Source organism: Myodes glareolus, chromosome 10 (genome assembly GCF_982192425.1).
Source record: "Myodes glareolus chromosome 10, mMyoGla1.1, whole genome shotgun sequence".
Taxonomy (NCBI): domain Eukaryota; kingdom Metazoa; phylum Chordata; class Mammalia; order Rodentia; family Cricetidae; genus Myodes; species Myodes glareolus.
The window spans coordinates 24,411,177-24,430,068 of NC_142035.1; the positions used below are offsets into that span (position 1 = coordinate 24,411,177).

Genomic DNA, 18,892 nt, shown 5'->3' on the forward strand with positions numbered 1-18,892 from the left:
GATCTGACACTCTCTTCTGGCTTCTGTGGTACACAGTTTTTTTGTTGTTAAAGAAAATAAAAAAAGCAAAACCGTGCCCCTCCTGAAAGAATGGTATTGTTAATGTCTTCATTTTATAGGTGAGGAAGCTGTGGCCAAGCAGGAGCAGAGCTTTCTAACCCCTACGTTTCTGGGTCAGCTCTTTTGAAGGTGAGAGCTCCCACCCAGGTGAAGACCCTGAGAAGCAGCTATGGTGGAGGCTCACTGGGGAGGTCACTGTGACCTAGTTTCCCGTTGCCCCATTCTACGGCTGAATGAGCATAAACAACTCAAGCAACTTTGCTCCTAAAGCTCCAATCTTCCCAGTTGTCTGGGGAATGAAAATGCTTCGAAAGCAGCACTTGGTACAGACAAGGGAAGTGGGGGCGGAGGATGGGGGGTGAGTACTGTCATGGTGACCACATGATCCCTGAAGAGGAGTGAGTGGTCTCTGCCCAGCTCCAGCAAAGGGTCACTATGTGGATCCTCGGTCCCACATGACCAGGTTAACTCTTTTGTTTTGCTAGTTTTTCTCCTAGAGAAACAGGAAACTTAGCTTACAACATGAAATTTCCAAATATTGATATGTTATTAATTCATCTAAAAATTCTAAAGCCATTTAGGCCTACAGGCTGCTGATCTAAAACCCTGTGACCACATTATTTATTTCCTTTTTTCCCCCTTGATTTTGGTTTGGATTTTCTGTGTAGCCCTGGCTGTCCTGGGACTTGCTGTGTAGACCAGGCTAGCCTGGAACTTAGATACTCACCTGCCTCTACCTCCTGAGTGCTGGGATTAAAGGCGAGCACCAGATGACCCAGATGACCACAATTATTTAAAAATGTCTTGCCAGCATTTATGCCAGGATCAAAAGATAACCGCCCCCCAGCCCACCCTGTCCTATACCACAAGAATGGTCCCAGCTGTGTAACCTCAGCCAGGTCAGAAGACACAAAGACCAGAGAATCCATGGGTGTGGTTATCTTCATTATTTCTTTGGATTCTCATCTCCAGTTTTCCCCTCCCCGTTACTGTAGGGAAAGGTGCAGAAGCCCAGGCTCAGCTGCATCAAGCTGGTGGAACCTCATAGGTGAGGCAGGAGTGGAAATGAATTAACACTCTATAACATGATATCATGCAGAAGGACCTGGGTTCTAATCCTGACTCTGCCACTTGGAAACTATGTACTTCTGGGCTAGTTCTTGTTTCTCTCCCTCTGAATTCACTCATCTATAACAAATGGTGTTTCTAGTCACTCAAACTTTAGTAGGATCAAACGGGAAAATGCATAGGTAACACATTATAAATTGACTGTGTCCAAATTATTTAGTCTCCCTTGCCAAAAACTGGCTCCATTTCCTAGGTTCTCTAGCACCTGGGGTTTCCATAATGATGAAGTCTAACTGATAACCAGCTGGGGTTGGCCATGATGATGAAGTCTAACTGGTAACCAGCTGGGGTTGGCCATAATGATGAAGTCTAACTGGTAACCAGCTGGGGTCGGCCATAATGATGAAGTCTAAGTGGTAACATACAAGTGGAAACTGATGTTACCTGAAAAGGTTTTGGTTTGTGTTTCTTTGCTTGTTTTGTTTGAGGCAGGGTCTCATTGGATAGTCTGGAATTCAACATGTGGACCAGACTGATCTTGAATTCACAGAGATCTGCCTCCTGAGTGCTGGGATTAGAGGCCTGTACCACCACAGCCTGGCGAGGTTTGTGTAAACAGAGACTGCTCATTCATTTCCTGGCTGCCAAGACACGAACAATCACACAGAAACTATATTAATTATAATACTGTTTGACCTATGGCTTAGGTGTATTTCTAACTATCTCTTACATCCTAAATTAACCCATTTCTATTTATCTGTGTATCACCATAAGGCTATGGCTTACTAATAAGATTCCAGTGTCTGTTTCCTTCAGCAACTATATGACATCTCCCTGACTCCACCTACTTTCTCTCTATATATATCTCTGTTCAAATTTCCCACCTGACTTTATTCTGTTAAAGCATTGACTGAAACAGCTTTATTCATTATCCAAGCAACATATATACAGAAGGACATCCCACATCATCTCCACTTTTCTGTCTAAACAAAAAGGAAAGTTTTAACTTTAACATAATAAAATTACATATACAAAACAGTTATCAAACAAGAATTATAGTTACAATATTTAAACCATTTGCATTTAGCAAATTAAAGAAAATACTTTATTGTCTATCCTGTCTTTGTGAGTCTAAAGTTTTATATCTAATTTATCTTTTATCATAACTAAGGAAAACTATAATTATAACTAGTGGTCTTTAACTCCATCAAAGACTCCAGAAGGATATAATATTACCTAAGTAAACAGGCAGTACATTGTAAGTAACTTCCAAAACTCTAGAATTAACAGAGACAGCTTGATGCCTGGACAGTCACCCAAAGTTCTTCTGTAATGTTGGGGCATCCGTATTCAGCCTATAGGCCCATAATAGCTGGCAGACCTTTCCATGAAGTAGGAAATTTGAGAGACTGTCTTTTTTATATTGGCAGTTTGTCAGTCACTTTCTTCTGTGTCCTGCAGAATGTCTGGCAGACTCTTTCATGAAGCAGAAACCCTGAAGGACTGTCTCACCTTCTTTAGGCAACTTCAGCAGTCATTTTTCTGTGGGTCCTGCATGTCCAATTTATACAGCATACCATTAAGCAATCTAGGAAAGTGCAGTTTCTGCCCATATGGCAAGCCTTGTCATATTAAAGGCAAATTTCATAACGAGTTTCTTCAATGACCATCAACCTCACTGAAGTAATTGGTGCTGCCAGAAACAGATGTGTCTCACTGTTGAGAAAAGTTCTTAATTTTTTTTTTTTTTTGATTTTTCAAAACAGGGTTTCTCTGTAGCTTTGGTGTCTGTCCTGGAACTTGCTCTTGTAGATCAGGGTGGTCTCAAACTCACAGAGATCCACCTGCCTCTGCCTCCTGAGTACTGGGATTAAAGGTGTGTGCCACCACAACCTGGCCTTAAAATCTTTTAAATGCCATAATCTGTAGGTCTTTGAAGTGTTGAAGATTATCTATCTAACTAAAATATATCTCTACATATCTAGAAAACCTAACTAACATGACTACAAGTTTGATTATTATAAATTACTATCTATTAATCTATAATTTTTAATTATGTTACATTTTAAATGAACTTGAGCTATATAAACATGATACCTTAAACAAGAGTATAAATATATATATAACAAAATTTCCTTAAATTTATATCAATAAACCAAAGTCCATCCCAATGCAAAGTATTCATCTCTATACCATATCCCCCCCTTTTTTTAGAAATTAACTGTGACCATTAAACATTTATAACCATTTTTTAAATGAAAATAAACATTTATAAACAATCATTTTGTGAGTTTGGGTATAGTTTTCTCTAGAATGCTTCCTGCTGTTTGTTAGGTGAAGTATTTTTAGGGTTCACAGAGATCTTTCAGGAGGTCTTGTTCCATCAAATCACATAAGCCTGAAAGGAATTCATAGATTTTCATCTTCTGTGGAAACAAAAGCAGAATCTCTTTTCCAAAGTAACATATCCTTAGACTCAAATTTTGAAGTCAAGATACCTTTATGTTGGCTTAATTTAGCAGCCTATATAATAAAATGTCTCTCTGTAGTTAGTTCATTTACAGTCAAAAAAATTAAAGAAAACACAACAATATACATAATCCAGACCCTCTGTATATTTTTCATCTTTATGTGAGTTTTTATCACTCTATTACTTTTTAATATTTACCTTTATTATCTTTATTCCTTTAATTTATGACTGTCTGCACTCTTTTTTCTCTCTCTTAAGACCATGTACATTTATCCAACACTGTGACCCACTTAGAAGTTTTTTTATATGAATCTGTCTTATTGTGTATCTATAATCCTTTTTTGACCAGGAGCAACCTTTTTTTTTTCTCTAAACACTAAACTGGTGTGACTAGGACCAACTCCATGGCCCTACCTGTTGGCTCCAACCCATCCAAGATGGCGGAGGTATGTTAACTGCCTCGGCAAGCCGTGCTCACTGCTCCAGCTCTAGGGATATAGCAGGTCTATGTCGCCATTAAGCAACTCGTAGCACTCTGCTCACAAACCCTAAACGCTCTGTAGAAGGATCTTCTGCAAGAGCCAGAGCCATTTCATACTGCCAGTATGAACCAGGAAGCCATTTCTTAAATAAGCCACACCTCTATTTGTGGCCTGCAAACGGAGCCTATCTGAAAGAAAAAAAATGCAGCTATCAAGAAACTGGCTTGGTTCCTGGGTTTTTTTTTGGGGGGGGGAGTCTAAAAGTCCTCTTTTTTCTTCTTAAGCTTTTTTAGGCTTTTTTGTAAAAATTCTTGCCCCATGTTGGCTCCAATTATGTAAACAGACAGTGCTTGTTCATTTCCCGACTGCCCAGACCCGAATAATCACACAGAAACTATATTAATTACAATATTGTTTGGTCAATAGCATAGGCATATTTCTAGCTATCTCTTACATCTTAAATTAACCCATTTCTAGTAATCCATGTATCACCACAAGGGTATGGCCTACCGGTAAAGTTCTGGTGTCCGCCTTCTTCGGCAGCTACATTGTGTCTCCCTGACTCCACCTACTCTCTCTATGTATTTCTGTTCAGATTTCCCACCTGGCTTTACTCTGCTAAGCCATTGGCCAAAAACAGCTTTATTCATTATCTAATAAAAGCAACACATATACAGAAGGACATTCCACTTCAGGTTTGGCTTTTAAACAAGATTCAACTGCTGTTCTTTAGCCTTTTGCATGACACCCTCATCTTCCCTTTCCTTCACCCTCCACTCACTAGCTTCTTGTTTCAGTTGGAACACAGATTTGATATGCTGAGGCACAGCCACCATCTTGAAATCTTGAGGACAAGAATTGACCTGGTGAACGTGACAGGGAAGAAATACAGAGCTGAGATTCTTTAGACTTCTTGTTACGTGAGATCAAGTCTTCTGTGTTTGTGCTGCTGTTTTGAATCTGGCTTCTTCCTGTCAATACATTTATGACTCATACAGCATAACATCTAGTTCATTCAAGCACTCTGTAAATATTAGCTATTGTTGCTTTCCCTGTGCTGCCTTTCAGAATCACAACCACCTATGCTAGGCAGATTGTTCTTCTTGGAACGAGGGAAGGCAGATTGCCTCCCAGGGTGGCTTGAAAGTTTAGTGAAACGGGTTGTCCTAATGACAATCATTTACTCAGAGCTGACACAGTTCTAAATGCACCTCCCATCTTACTCGGTCAAATCCTCACAGCACCCCATGGGGAAAGTTGCTATTACTCCCACTTAGATGAGGGAGCTGCATGCCAGAGAGACTGGGTTGCCAATTTTTGTTGCCTCAAATTCAACAGTCTGAGGATAGCAGGTTGTATGTGCACGCACATGCAAATGCATACACATGCACACGCACATGCACTCGAGCACACACCATATGCGTGCCAGGCACCATGCATATGAGATACCAGAAGACGGCAGAACTGGAGTTACAGATAGTTGTGAACTATCATATGGGTCCTGGGAACTGGATCCAGGTCTTTTGGAAGGGCAGCCAGTGCTCTTAACCGCTGAGTCATCTCTTCAATTCCTTTATGACCTTGTCACCTTTTGACAATATTTTAAAATTACATTTATCTGTCTTTTTTTAGACAGAGGTCCACTGTGTATCCCTGGCTAACCTGGAAGTCACTATTTAAATCAGCACGGCTTCACAGAGATCTGTGTCTACTCTGTCTCCTGAGTACTGGGACTAAACACTTATTCCACCATACCCAGTACATTTATTTACTTGGATGTGTATATGTACATGTTACACATATGCTCGTGATGTGTCATTCCAGACACATGGAGACAGAAGGCAACCTGCTGGACTCAGTTCGCTCATTCTATCATGAGGGTCCCAGTAATAGAACTCTATCTGGCTTAGTAGCAAGTGTATGTACCCACCAATCCATCTCACCAGCCCTCCATCACTTTTGAGTCAAAGAGTCTTTATGTATACCCTAATCCTTCTTCTACTCAAGCTGGTGTCTGGGTGTCTGCCAGTTCCCTTGGGAAATTGTTACATTATCACAAGAGACCAAGGATGACGTATGGACTTCCACATGTGAGTCATTCTCCCCTCCCCACTGTTTTGGTGGAGAAGTAAGAGCCAATAACACATGGTTTGACTGACTGACCACTTCAGACATAATTACTGCAACCAGGATACTACTGAGGGTATTCCTGGCCATAAGATCACTTTTGGAGGAAGGAAGGAAGGAAGGAAGGAAGGAAGGAAGGAAGGAAGGAAGGAAGGAAGGAAGGATAAGGGAAAGGAAAGAATAAAGAGAAGGGAGACTGCAGAGATGGTTCAATGGTTAAGAGCACTGGCTGCTCTTCCAAAGGTCCTGAGTTCAATTCCCAGCAAGCACATGGTGGCTCACAACCACCTGTAATGAGATCTGGTGCCCTCTTCTGTCCTACAGACATACACACAGACAGAATATTATATACATAATAAATAAATAAATAAATATTTTTTAAAGAAAGAAAAAGAAAAGTAACAGACTGCTTTCCACTTGCTTCATAGTTCTGGCCTCGTGGGAGCATAGGGTTTCATAGTTTCCTGTGATTTCCCCAGTGTTCCTCACCTAATTCTGCTAATGATTGGTCCAGACCATAAGCAAGTGATTCAAACCAGGCCAGTTAATGCATTTCCGTTTTACACAAAGTGCAAACTGTATTAAAGGTGATATGATCTCTGTCCTCTAAAGTTACTAAAGCCCAGAGTTTGTAATCCTGGAGTCTCCCCTGTCCTTATTCCTCTCCCCTGGAGAAGGGAAGAACCTGGAGGGGTTTAGATTTCTGAATCCAGGTATCGCTCGAATCTGCTCCACGCTGTGATACAGACCACTGAATACATAGGCCACATATAGACCAACACATCTCCATCTTGCTCAGACTAGTAACAATTGGGTCTCTTATCTCTTCCAACAAAGAACCCTTGACTGATACATGTGTTCCCCAAAATGGGAGCAACACCTCCAGGAAGCATCCATGGCAACACATGTTCACCTGTCCACTGGTATGGGTGGGACAGGAGAGAAGCTTAATGGTGGTCTTCAAGCACTTCATATTGTGTGGACCCTCTAGGACTGCACATACCTCCTGATGAATTATTCTTCACACACACACATGCAAAAGAAAAGGTCTTTAGTAAAAGGTATTAACATAAGGCAACATTCCATGTCCGGTGCCAGACTGTATAACTCCCCCATTCTGCCCATTCTCTAAGTCTCTTCCCTTCAACCACACAAGGCAGCATAGACAACGACACCTTAGCTATTGTTCTGACTCTTATTTTCTCTTTCCTCTTAGGATCATTTCTAAATTAATTTATTATGCCTTGTAACCTTATATAACCATAAAAGCTAGAACAAAGCAGTTCTTTATGAGAGTTGCACATTGCACAATTCCTCTCCAACAGAAGACCTTGTGTACATGTAAAAGTCTGAACAGAAAGTGCTGGGCTATTGTCAAGGCCTCTAAGAGTAAGCGCAGAGGGACAGTCAATGTTGACAGTCTGAGTCAATGTTACGATGTCTAATTTCTTTATTATTGGGAAGAGATATTGCTTATTTAGAAAAATTAATATGAATTTCCTTTTTCTTTCTTTCTTTTTCTTTCTTTATTTTGGGTTTTTTTTTTTGAGATAGGGTTGCTTGAACTCACAGAGATCTGCCTGCCTCTGCCTCTTAAGTGTTGGGATTAAAGTCATGCACCACCACCACTCACTTTGAGTGTGAATTTTTCTAAAGCCCTATTCTGGAAGGTAGGAGAGAAAAGTATTGTGAATATTTGTTATTTTGAGGGTTAATTGTATTACGGCACTTTAGACTAGAAGGAAATATAGGGAAGATTTATAAAGAGAACTTGAGGTCCCAGGTGAATAAAAGGCACCAGGTAAATAAAAGGTGAAAAAACCTCTTGCTTTTGTAGGTGATAGCTTCTACTGATGCTAGGAACATGGCCTCTCCCCTCCCCCACCTCCAAGGCTGACACTGTACTTCCTTGTCTTAACTTTAAACTTGGCTATGAAACTTGCTGTGGCTGGTAGAATGTCACCAGACATGAGCAAAAGGTTCTGAAATACGCTGGCACTGCTGGGCACGTTCTCCTGCAATGCCATCATCTCCAACCATTAAATAAGCTCAAGTTAACCTGTGATCTCAGGAGGAGGATGGGAGACTCAGCAAGCCAAGCCACCCAACTGACCTGGAGACTGATAACCCCACAGTTAAGCCATCACATACTGGGGGGAGTGTGCTTTTTGTTTGTTTATTTTGTTTTGTTTTTTAATGTGTATGCACAGTGTTTTGCTTGCCTGCATCTGTGCACCACAAGTGTGCAGTTCCTACAAAAGCCAGAAGGGGGCACTGGATCCCCTCAGACTGGCATTGCAGATCATTGGTTGCTGCCATGTGGGTGCTACAAACCTGGATCCTCTGGAAAAGCAGCCAATGCTCTTAACTGCTAAGTCACCTTTCCAGTCCAAAGGGAGCTTGTTTTGTTTGCACTGTGGAATTGCTTTAGCAGTAGCTCATGGACACAACTCACCTGCATGGTTTCCTTTGAGTACAAAAATTGGAAAGGCCCATAAAAATGTGGGCTATTTGCTAAAAATGTTAGAATCTTTGGAGCTAGACTTGGAGTCTCATGCCTATAATCCTAATACTCAAGAAGCTGAAGCAGATGGATCACCATGGCCAGCCTGGACTGTAGGTAAACTCCAGAACAGCCTGGGCTACAGAATGAGACCCTGCCTCAGAATAGATCAATTACTTAATTAATTAATTTAAAATACTGAAATGAGTCATTTGCTCAACTTTTGTTTTGTTTTGTTTTGTTTTGTTTTTTCAAAACAGGGTTTCTCTGTAGCTTTGGAACCTGTCCTTGAACTAGCTCTTGTAGACCAGGCTGGCCTCGAACTCACAGAGATCCACCTACCTCTGCCTCCCGAGTGCTTGGATTAAAAGCGTGCACCACCACCACCTAGCTGTTTGCTCAACTTTTAAAAATTTTTTAATTCTACTTTTATTTTGTGGATATGGATATGTTTTACCTACATGTATGTCTATGTACTAGTTGTATGCCTGGTGCCTGCAGAGCCCAAAAGATGACATCAGATCCTTTGGAACTAGAGTCACAGATATTTGTAAACCACCATGTTTGTGCTGAAAACCAAATTTGGGTCCTCCAGAAGAGTGCGCAGTGCTCTTAACCACTGAGCCTCTCTCTATCCTTCGGTTTTTGTTATTATCAATTAAAATGGAGTCAGGAAGAACCCAGTAATACCCCAGCCTAACCATGTCACAGACCTTGGGCTTTGCTTTCAGAGTAGGGAGGTGAATGGTGGAATCTCAAATCTGGGTGCACACAGGCTGTGGGCATCCCTCTGTGTTCTTGCTGGATATGGCAGTGCTGCCTGGCCACGACTGTCCTTCTCTCAGGCCATTTCTCAAGTGAGCAACCTTGAGGGATGCAGTCATATGTTTCCTTAGACAAATAGCAGGTTTGATGGAGCTTACTGTGAAAAAATTAATTTCTCCAAATCCAGTTTTCCTGCCCTGTTACACTCTATGCAGGGCACCTGCATTGCCTTCTCCAGACTTGGACAGGAGGGAGAATCCATGCAAACTCGTGGCTCTGCCACCGTCTTCTCTGTGAGGAATGTGGCTCTTTATGTTTGAGCTAGACATCCATTGTGTCAGGGTCTCCAACAGTCTATCTGATGATCTCACATGTAGGCCGATTCTCAGTGGATCACCTCCATGTTAACTGTCCCACCCGTCATACAGGGATGAAGTCTGCAGACATCTTCAGAGAAATGAGGTTTCTAGGGAAACATAAAAGGCAACCAGAGACAAGAGAACTTCAGAAATTCTTAACTGTATAAACTAGACCTAAGGCTGGTAATTTTAAATAACACACATGCACGCACACATACACACACACAAACACACATGACTGAGATTTCTACACTTGAGATGCTGTCTAATGCTAACTAAATTGTTAAAACTTATTTTCTTATTCTTATTTCTTGATCCAGTTTTTCCCATATATATACTGATTAGATTGTTCTCTAAACATCTTGGCACACAGCAGAGGTGTTTTACACTTCCGTGACTTTCAAAGCTAATTTTGGGGCTAGGGATATCACAGTGTTAGAACACCTGCCTAGACTGCATAAGGCCTGGGGTCCGGTGACCAGCACTTAGAAAACACAAAAGCTCTAATGAGAGCCAGCACATACCTGACTGTAGCCACAGTTGGAATCTGAGGTGGGCACTGTGCCTGGCCTCATTGTGTACTTTTGCTTGGTTTTCTTTATTTGTTGAGAAGGGATATTGCTATGTAAGACTGGTTGACCATAACTCACTAAATAAACAATCTTAGCCTTGAATTCATGGCAATCGTCCAACCTCAGTCTCATTCTGAGTTTCATAATGCCTAAGTTCTGGCATTACAGGCTGTCCAGATGTCATATTTTACTTTTTTAATGTTTATTTTTATTAAATATTATATATTTGTTTATTTATCTATTTATTCATTGTGTGTGTGTGTGTGTGTGTGTGTGTGTGTGTGTGTGTGTGTGTGTGTATACCACCTGTATGAGTGGAGATCAGAAGAGAGCTCATAGGAGTTGATTCTCTCCCTTCATCATGTAGATCCAGGGGATGGAATTTAGATTGTCAGGCCTAGAAGAAAGTATCTACCCACTAAGCCATTTCGCTGGCCCATACAGTATTACCAAAGCACCCTTAACTTGGTGACAGAAGGATCTTTTTTTACTACCAGGGATTAGACCTCATACATGCTGGTCAGTCGCTCTACCACTGAGCTACATCTTCTAGCAATTATATTATACTCTTGACTGGAAAATTAGATATAGCAAAAATGTTAGCATGTTAGCATGGTATAAAGCATCCTAGGACGGCATGGCAACCACAAGATATAGGTGACCACAGAGATCAGCAACACTGAACGAAGAATCCAAAAATAAACTAGCACAAGTACACCACACTTTTTGTTTTTCCTGGCAAAGGTGCAAAATAATTCAGTGAAAGAAGAATGATCCCCAAACTCCCCACCCCCTTTTTGAGACAGGGTTTCTCTATGTGGTGCTGGCTGTCTTGGATCTAGCTTTGTAGACCAGCTGGTCTAAAACTCACAGAGATCTGTCTGCCTCTGCTTCCTGAGTGCTGGGATTAAAGACATGCACCACCACCACCACCACCCAGCCCCAACTTCCCATTTTTAAAGACAAAAATTGAGGATGGCCTTCAACTTCTGGTCCTCTTGCCTGCCCTTCCCAAGGGCTAGGATGGCATGCGTGTGCCACCATGCCTGCTTTTGAAGTTTTTAAACAAATGGTGCTGGAGCAGCAATGACTGATTATCCAAAGGGAAAATAAAAAAGAAAGGAGTGGGGAAAAGAGAAAGAGATTAAGGGTAAGGAAAATAACCAATGTAAACCTGACACATTATAACAATATTAACTCAAAACAGATTGCCAAATAGTTTCACGACTTGACACCCAGAAGTATGGTCAATAAGAATAAAATTGATAAATTAGACTTTATTAAAATTAATAACATTTTCAGATGGGTATGATAGCAATCTTTAGTCCCAACACTTGGAATGCAGAGGCAAGCAGACCTATGTGAGTTCAAGGCCAGCCTGGTCTACAGAGTGAGTGAGTTCTGGTACAGTCAGGGCTACACAGAGAAACCCTGCCTGAAAAAAAACAAAACAACAATTTCTCTGGGCCGTTGAGACTGCTGTGTGGCAAAGGTGTTGCTGTGTAAGCCTGATGACCTGAGTTTGATTCCTGGAGCCCACATAATGGGGGAAGGAGAGAACATGTAGCAAATACACGTCCACACTCTCATCACACATACGTCATACACACACACACACACACACACACACACACACACACACACACACAAATATAACAATAATCCAAGCATTTTTCTGTGGAAGACCCTGTTAAAAAATGTTTTCAACTCACATATCCGTAGAACCAGACTCTGGATGTGTAAACAAAGCCTCTTGTCGCCGCACACATCAGAATAGCTAAAACAGAAAACCAGGGCATTGAATGCTGATGGGGAGCCACAGAAACTGGGTCATTCCTATATCGACGGTGAGAATGTAAAATAGTGGCACCAACCGCTAAAGGCTTGATATTTTCATATGTATGTGCATGTATATGATATGTAGATATATAGATGTGCATGCATCTAGGTGGTTGTAAGGGTCTAGGAGAGGGAGGAAGGAAGGGCATGTTGTTGTGTGATGAATGGGTACAGGGTTTCAGTTTTGCAAAATAAAAATATTTTGGCAACAAATGATGGTAATTGTTGTATAGCAATGTCAGTGTGCTTAATATCATTGACTCTACATTTAAAATGCTTAAAAGGGTAAACTTTGTAATATGCATTTTTTTTTCAGGACAGGGTTTCTCTGAGCAGCCCTGGCTGTCCTGGAACTCATTCTGTCAAGTAGGCTGGCCTCAAACTCAGAGATACACCTGCCACTGCCTCCTGAGTACTGGAATTAAAGGTTGTGACATGTTATGTGTATTTTATTGCTACTACATACACAACTCTGTATAACTCAGAAGTTGCATACTTGGGCATCTATCCTAGAGAAATGAGTGTTTATATCCTCATGAGAATATGAATAGAGTTTTCATGCAGTTTTATTAGTAACAGCTCAAAACTTCATTACATGTATATATGCTTGTTTCTTATTTATTCACTGAGTATGTTCATGGGCAAGAATATGCTGTGGTATGTATGTGGAGGTCAGAAGACAACTGGCAAGGTCGTGGAGGCTGGAGATAGACCTTAGTGGTAGAGTACTTGAATAGCATGTGTAAGCCCCTGGATACAATTTCACACACACACACACACACACTCACACTCACACAAAAATCCTAATTAAAGTGATTCCTTTCTATGTTGCATGCCTTTAATCCCAGCAGTCAGGAGGTAGAGGTAGACAGATCTCCTGTGAGTTCAAGATTAGCCTCGTCTACATCGTGAGTTCCAGGATAGCCAGAGCTACATAGTGAAACCCTGTCTTGAAAAATAGACAGAGAGACAATAGACAGGCAGGCAGGCAGACAAATAGACAGACAGACAGATAGATAAAGAGATTCCTTGAAGAAGGGTGGGGAGACCCCACCACCTTGAGGAACCATGAAGATCGCAAGTTGATGGTCATCTCAGCTACACTGTGAGTTCTAGGCTAGTCTAGGCTACATGAGAGCCTATCTCTAAAAACCCAAAAACACGGCAATAAAAAAATAGAGAGGGAGGGAGAAATGAACTCTCTAGAACGTTTGGCTTTTTAACTGCATGCAAAACCTGCAAAGATCCCTGTAGTTTCTGTGTGGAGAGTGGGGTGGATGGCCCAGGAGTGATGTTAGACCTGAAAGGGATGTCACAGTCACCTGGCTAGAAAACAGCCCAATTATATATTCTCCAATACAGCTGAACTGTTCTGAAGACAGAATCCACAGCTGTCCCTGTGCAGAAACCTGCATCACCTCAGGATAATGGCCAGCAGCTCAGCGTGAGCTGGAATGATTTCAGTGTAGGAGGGCAAGGGAGTGGGGACATCATCTTCCTAGAGCTGCTTCACCAATGCTCCCAGTCACCCGAAGGGCTTAGTCCCTTGATGTTTTCACCCCCACTGTTCCTGCTACTGGAGTGCTTGTCCTGCGTACCTTAAAATATTTCTAATATTATTTTATCATTTTATGCATCTGGGTGTTTTGCCTACATGTATGTCTGTGTACCACAAGTATGCCTGGTGCCCATAGGAGCCAGAAGAGGGCATCAGATCCCCTGGAACTGAAGTAAAAAGTTGTGGGAAACAAAGTGGGTGCTGGAAATCAAACCTGGGTCCTCTGGAAGATCAGGCAGTATACTATTAACCAATGAATCATTTCTCCAGCCCCTCATATTTACATACAGAAACCTATTTTCTCTAATTTTTGTGTGTATGTGTGTGTGCATGTGTGCATGTGTACATGTGGTGCTGGGCTTGGGACTCAAGGCCTCACACATGTTGGATGAGTACTTTACCACTGAGCACATCTCCAGCATCTGACCTTGACTGATGTTGGTGATGATGATGTATATGCACATCATGGGAAGGCATGTGCATATGTGGAGATCAGAAGACAATTTGGGTTAACTAGTTCCCTCCACCAGATCTTTAACTCCAGGCTCTGGCCTGCATAGCAAGCACTTTTACCCAACAGCTTGTCTCACCAGTGCCAGACCCCGCTTTTCTGAGCTAGTAGTTTACCACGTTACCCACGCTGGGCAGAAACTTTGGCCTCCTGAGTATGTAGGCTCACAGGCATGGGCCTCCAGAGCTGGCTACAACTTCTAACTCTTTTTTTATTTAAAAAAAAAATGGAACGCTTCACGGATTTCAGTGTCATCCTTGCACTGGGGCCATGCTAATCTTCTCTGTATTGTTCCAGTTTTAGTATATGTGCTGCCGAAGCGAGCACAACAACTTCTAACTCTTTAAGATGAAATTTGAGTCCCTCCTCTTTTCTGAATATGTCTGAGACGAATCATCTCCTAGAGCCCCAGGCAAACTGCTGGGTTAGGCTTCTCCAGTCACTTTTTCTAACTGCCATTTGATCACTTTGCAATATTGGCATGCACTCAGATGGCCCTTTAATTAACTGTTATAAATATAGATGTTACTTCATTTATGATGGGGTTATGACCCAACAAACCCATCGTAAAGTCAAAAAAAAAAAATCACAAGTCAGCTGTAATTAGCTGAGTGGCCATTTGTTTAACATCATCTTCTCTACTCGACTGCCAGGTCCAAAAGTGCAAGGTTAAAACCTGTGTCTATCATATTAGCTCATTGGCAGACAGTGTCTAGGATCCTGGAGCTCTCAGGAGGGCCTGGGGCATGTGTATGTGTGCCTGTGCATGTGTATTTGTGTGTGTACAGGTCACATGCACAAGCATGTGGAGGCCAGGGGTTAATCATGGGGGTCCTTCCTCAGGGCTATTCATCTTGTTTTTGAGACGATCTCGCACGGTACCTGGGACTCACCATTATGCTGGCCAGTGCGTCCCAGAAATCTTCCTGTTTCCACTTTCTCCGTGCTGGGATGATAAGTGTGCCTCTGTGCCCAGCTTGTTAGGTGGGAGCTATGGCAAGTCCTTTGCCAAACTAGGCTTTCTCTACAGTCCCAGCCTGACACCCTAAGCACCCACTAGCTCAGCATGTTCATGATGGACGGAAACTAATTGGCCCACCCACAGCCAGCCACATGCTGGCGAGTGTGGAAGGAAGGCACTGGCAGATTGGGTCTCTGGGAAGGGCTGTTCTCTACTTCCAGGACAGCACCATAAGCCCTTACACAGCAGAAAGGATAGAGGGATGAACACGCCCACGTGGGTTCTTGAAGGTCCCACTTTTTAGGCTTCCCCATTGCCTGGACACTAAGGTTCAATGTGAATTTTGAAGAACCTCAGTGTTCACACCGTAACACCCACTCATTTTACAGGAGCAGTATTTTATTCTGCATCACCATCCTGATGCAGCACAGGGAAAGACAGAACGACATCAGTATCTCCTTTTTTGTTTTTGTTTTTTGTTATTGTTGTTTTCTGTTTTATTTTTCCAAGATAGGGCTTCTCTGTGTAACAGCTCTGGCTGTCCTGGAACTCACTTCATAGACCACACTGGCCTCAAACTCACAGAGTTCCGCCTGTCTCTGCCTCCCGAGTGCTGGGATTAAAGGCGTGTGCTACCACCGCCCAGCTAGTCATTGTAAACAGAGACTGTTCTTTCTTTACCGGCTGCCCAGACCCAAATAATCTCACAGAAATACTGTTTGGCCTATTAGCTCAGGCTTCTTATTAACTAACTCTTACAACCTAAATTAACCCATTTCTATTATTTTATATTTTACCACAAGGCTTGTGGTTTGTTACCTCTTGCTTCTTAAGCAGTCACATGGCATTTGCCTGACTCCACCTTTTTTCTCCCTGCATTCAGTTTAAAATTTTCACCTACCGCAGTTTAGTTTTCCCACTAACCTACATTCTGCTCTGCCATAGGCCCAAGTAGCTTCTTTATTGACCAATGTTAATAAAGCATATTCATGGCATACAGAGGGAAATCCAACATCAAGTCATCTCCCTTATATGATCCTATTTTATTGTTCTTGTTATGTGTGTACATCATGTGTTTTTATATGTCTATGTGCACGCGTATGTACATGACTGTGGCGATCAGAGAATAATCTCATGCTGTTTTTCAAGAGCCTTCTGCCTTTGTTGAGACATGGTCTGTCACTGGAATTCACTAAGTAGTCTAGGCTAGCTGGCCAATCAGTGAGCTCCAGCAATCTAATTGTCTCTACTTCCCTGCACTGAGTTTTTGCTGTTGTTGTTGTTGTTTGTTTGTTTTAATATGGACTTTGAGGATCCAAGCCATGGCCTTATGCTTGCAAGACAAGCACTTTATCAATTGTGCCATCCCTCAGCCCTGGCCCCATTCTTGGTGTTTTGATTTGGTTTGGTTTGGTTTGGTTTCGATTTTTTTTTTTTTGAGCCAGAGTTTCTCTGTAGCTTTGGAGCCTTCCTGAAACTCACTCTGTAGACCAGGCTGGCCTTGACCTCAAAGATCTGCCTGCCTCAGCCTCCCAAGTGTTGGGATTAAAGGCGTGAGCCACCACGACCCAGCTGAATTTTTTTAGGTGAAGTTTTGTTATATAACCTCATCATATAAGTCAGATTAGCATCAAACTTGTAGCAATTCTCCTTCCTCTACCTCCTGAGTGCTGAGATTACAGGTGTGAGTCACCAAGCCTGGCTGTGTGGTCCTTTGTACTGAAGCCTTGCTAATATACATGAGCTTCTTGAGGTTGTCAGAGCTAAGCCCCTCTGGTGCAAGCAGAGAGCACCGGGGAGTCTGGAGCTGCACGTCCACAAACTATATTTAAAGTATCTACAGTTAAATAAAAATTTAGGATCTTCTGTCCAACTAGCCATATTCAAACATTCAGTAGCCACTGTGGCAAGTGGATTTTGTAGCGGACAGCACAGAATTATAAAACATTTCCATTATGACAGAAAGTTCCATTGGATCTCAGAGGGCAACTTTAAGCTCTATCAGTCATTTGCTGTGTGAGCTTGAACAAGATGCATCACCTCTCTGTGCCTTATTCCACTCTAAGTTGAAGGATCATACATCTATCTTATCGGGTTGCTATTGGGCTTCAATGAGAACAAATGTCAGACACCTAGAATTCCCTTGGTCCCTCATAAGTGCTCAGAGCCCATTGTTTGTAAGCCTCAGTTAGATGGGTGTTCTTATGATTCCCACTTGCAGATATGGAAATTGGCATCAGAAAGCTGGAAAAGCTTGTCCAAAGTCACATGATAAAAAAGGGGCCAAGTTGACTTTGAATTCCAAAGTCCATGACTTTCTAGACTTCCATTTACCGCCCTCTTGAGGAACAAACATGGATCTGCTCCGCAGACCAAGAAAAAGAAATCTGGTTTTGTTCCATAACTCCCTGGGCCAGGTAGGCGCCTGGCAACCCTGCTGGGGTTCTATGCACTTGACTGACAGATGCCTTGTTTCCATCGGGATCCACCTCTACCCTGCTATCAGCTGGCATCCCCCAGAAAGCCTCCTCCTCCTGTCCCCGTGGATGAGACGTTGGACCCAGCACAATGTGCAAATAGAACATGAATTCTGCTGACAGGGTAGTAATAAGGCCCCTAAATCAGCACCTGAACTTTCTGCTTTACATATATTACTCAAATTACATGTCAGGGATTAATACACATTATAAACCAGCTGTGCCGCTGACATATTTCTCTCCGAATGTCTCTCCCGGGTGCCTCCTGGAACCGCTCGTGGTGTTAATCACACAACCGCCCCACCATCCTTGGACCTGGGTGGAGCCCCAGAAACATCAGGGGCGGGGGGCGGGATAGGGGAGAACGGGAACAGGGAGGGACCCAAAGCTGACATCCCAGCTCTGGACAAGGTTGGCTTAGTTGAGATCCAATGCAGGCTGAGGTCTTTAATGCTTGGCTAGGGTCTGACATGTCTTCTGCATTCGGAGGAGGCCGCAGGGGCTAAAGGTTGCCTACTCTTCCTCTGTTCTCTCTGGTTCCAATGAACAGAAACCTGATGTTGTTGGGGTCTTCCATGTAACCATCTAAAAATATCCCATTCTCTTTTCCTTTGTGATCAAGTATTGATGTTGAAAACAGTTCTGGCCAGCGAAACAGAAAAAAAAAATATGCTGGGGTTTCTGGAAAAAAAGCGTATCACGTGCTTTTCTCTCTGCCTGGAACACAATCGTGATGGTCGTAGTTGGAGCTATCCTTCAACCAATGAGGCAAACTTCTCTGTGCTAAGAAAAGATGGAAAAGCTTGAAATCCTGTAGATACATTTAATCCCTGCCTTGACCCTGTTCTTCATACCTCCAGACATACAATGGCATAAATAGGATGAATCTGAGCCTGTCTTAAACTGGCAGTTCCTGGGGACTCTCTGACACCCTGAAACATTTGTTCTCAGAGTGAATCTGACATCCACGTGGAAGCAGCTGTTGGGGTACGCCTGTAATTCTTCTCTCCTCTGCAGTGTGCCTGAGACGACACAGCCGTGTCAGGGAATGTCTATCACATTCTCTGCTGGCTAGGCGGTGGGCGTGGCCATCGCTGACAGCCCCGACAGAATAAACCCAACCCAACCGGGTTGTCACCT

At 42.6% G+C, this 18,892-nt stretch overlaps 1 non-coding gene across 1 annotated transcript; it reads right to left on the reverse strand.

Moving 5' to 3' along the window:
• Positions 1-14,534: 14,534 nt before the first annotated feature.
• On the reverse strand, positions 14,535-14,641 carry LOC125398725 (U6 spliceosomal RNA). The gene has a single exon (XR_007231521.1). It is a non-coding gene; the product is annotated as a U6 spliceosomal RNA (small nuclear RNA).
• Between the last annotated feature and the right edge of the window lie 4,251 nt (positions 14,642-18,892).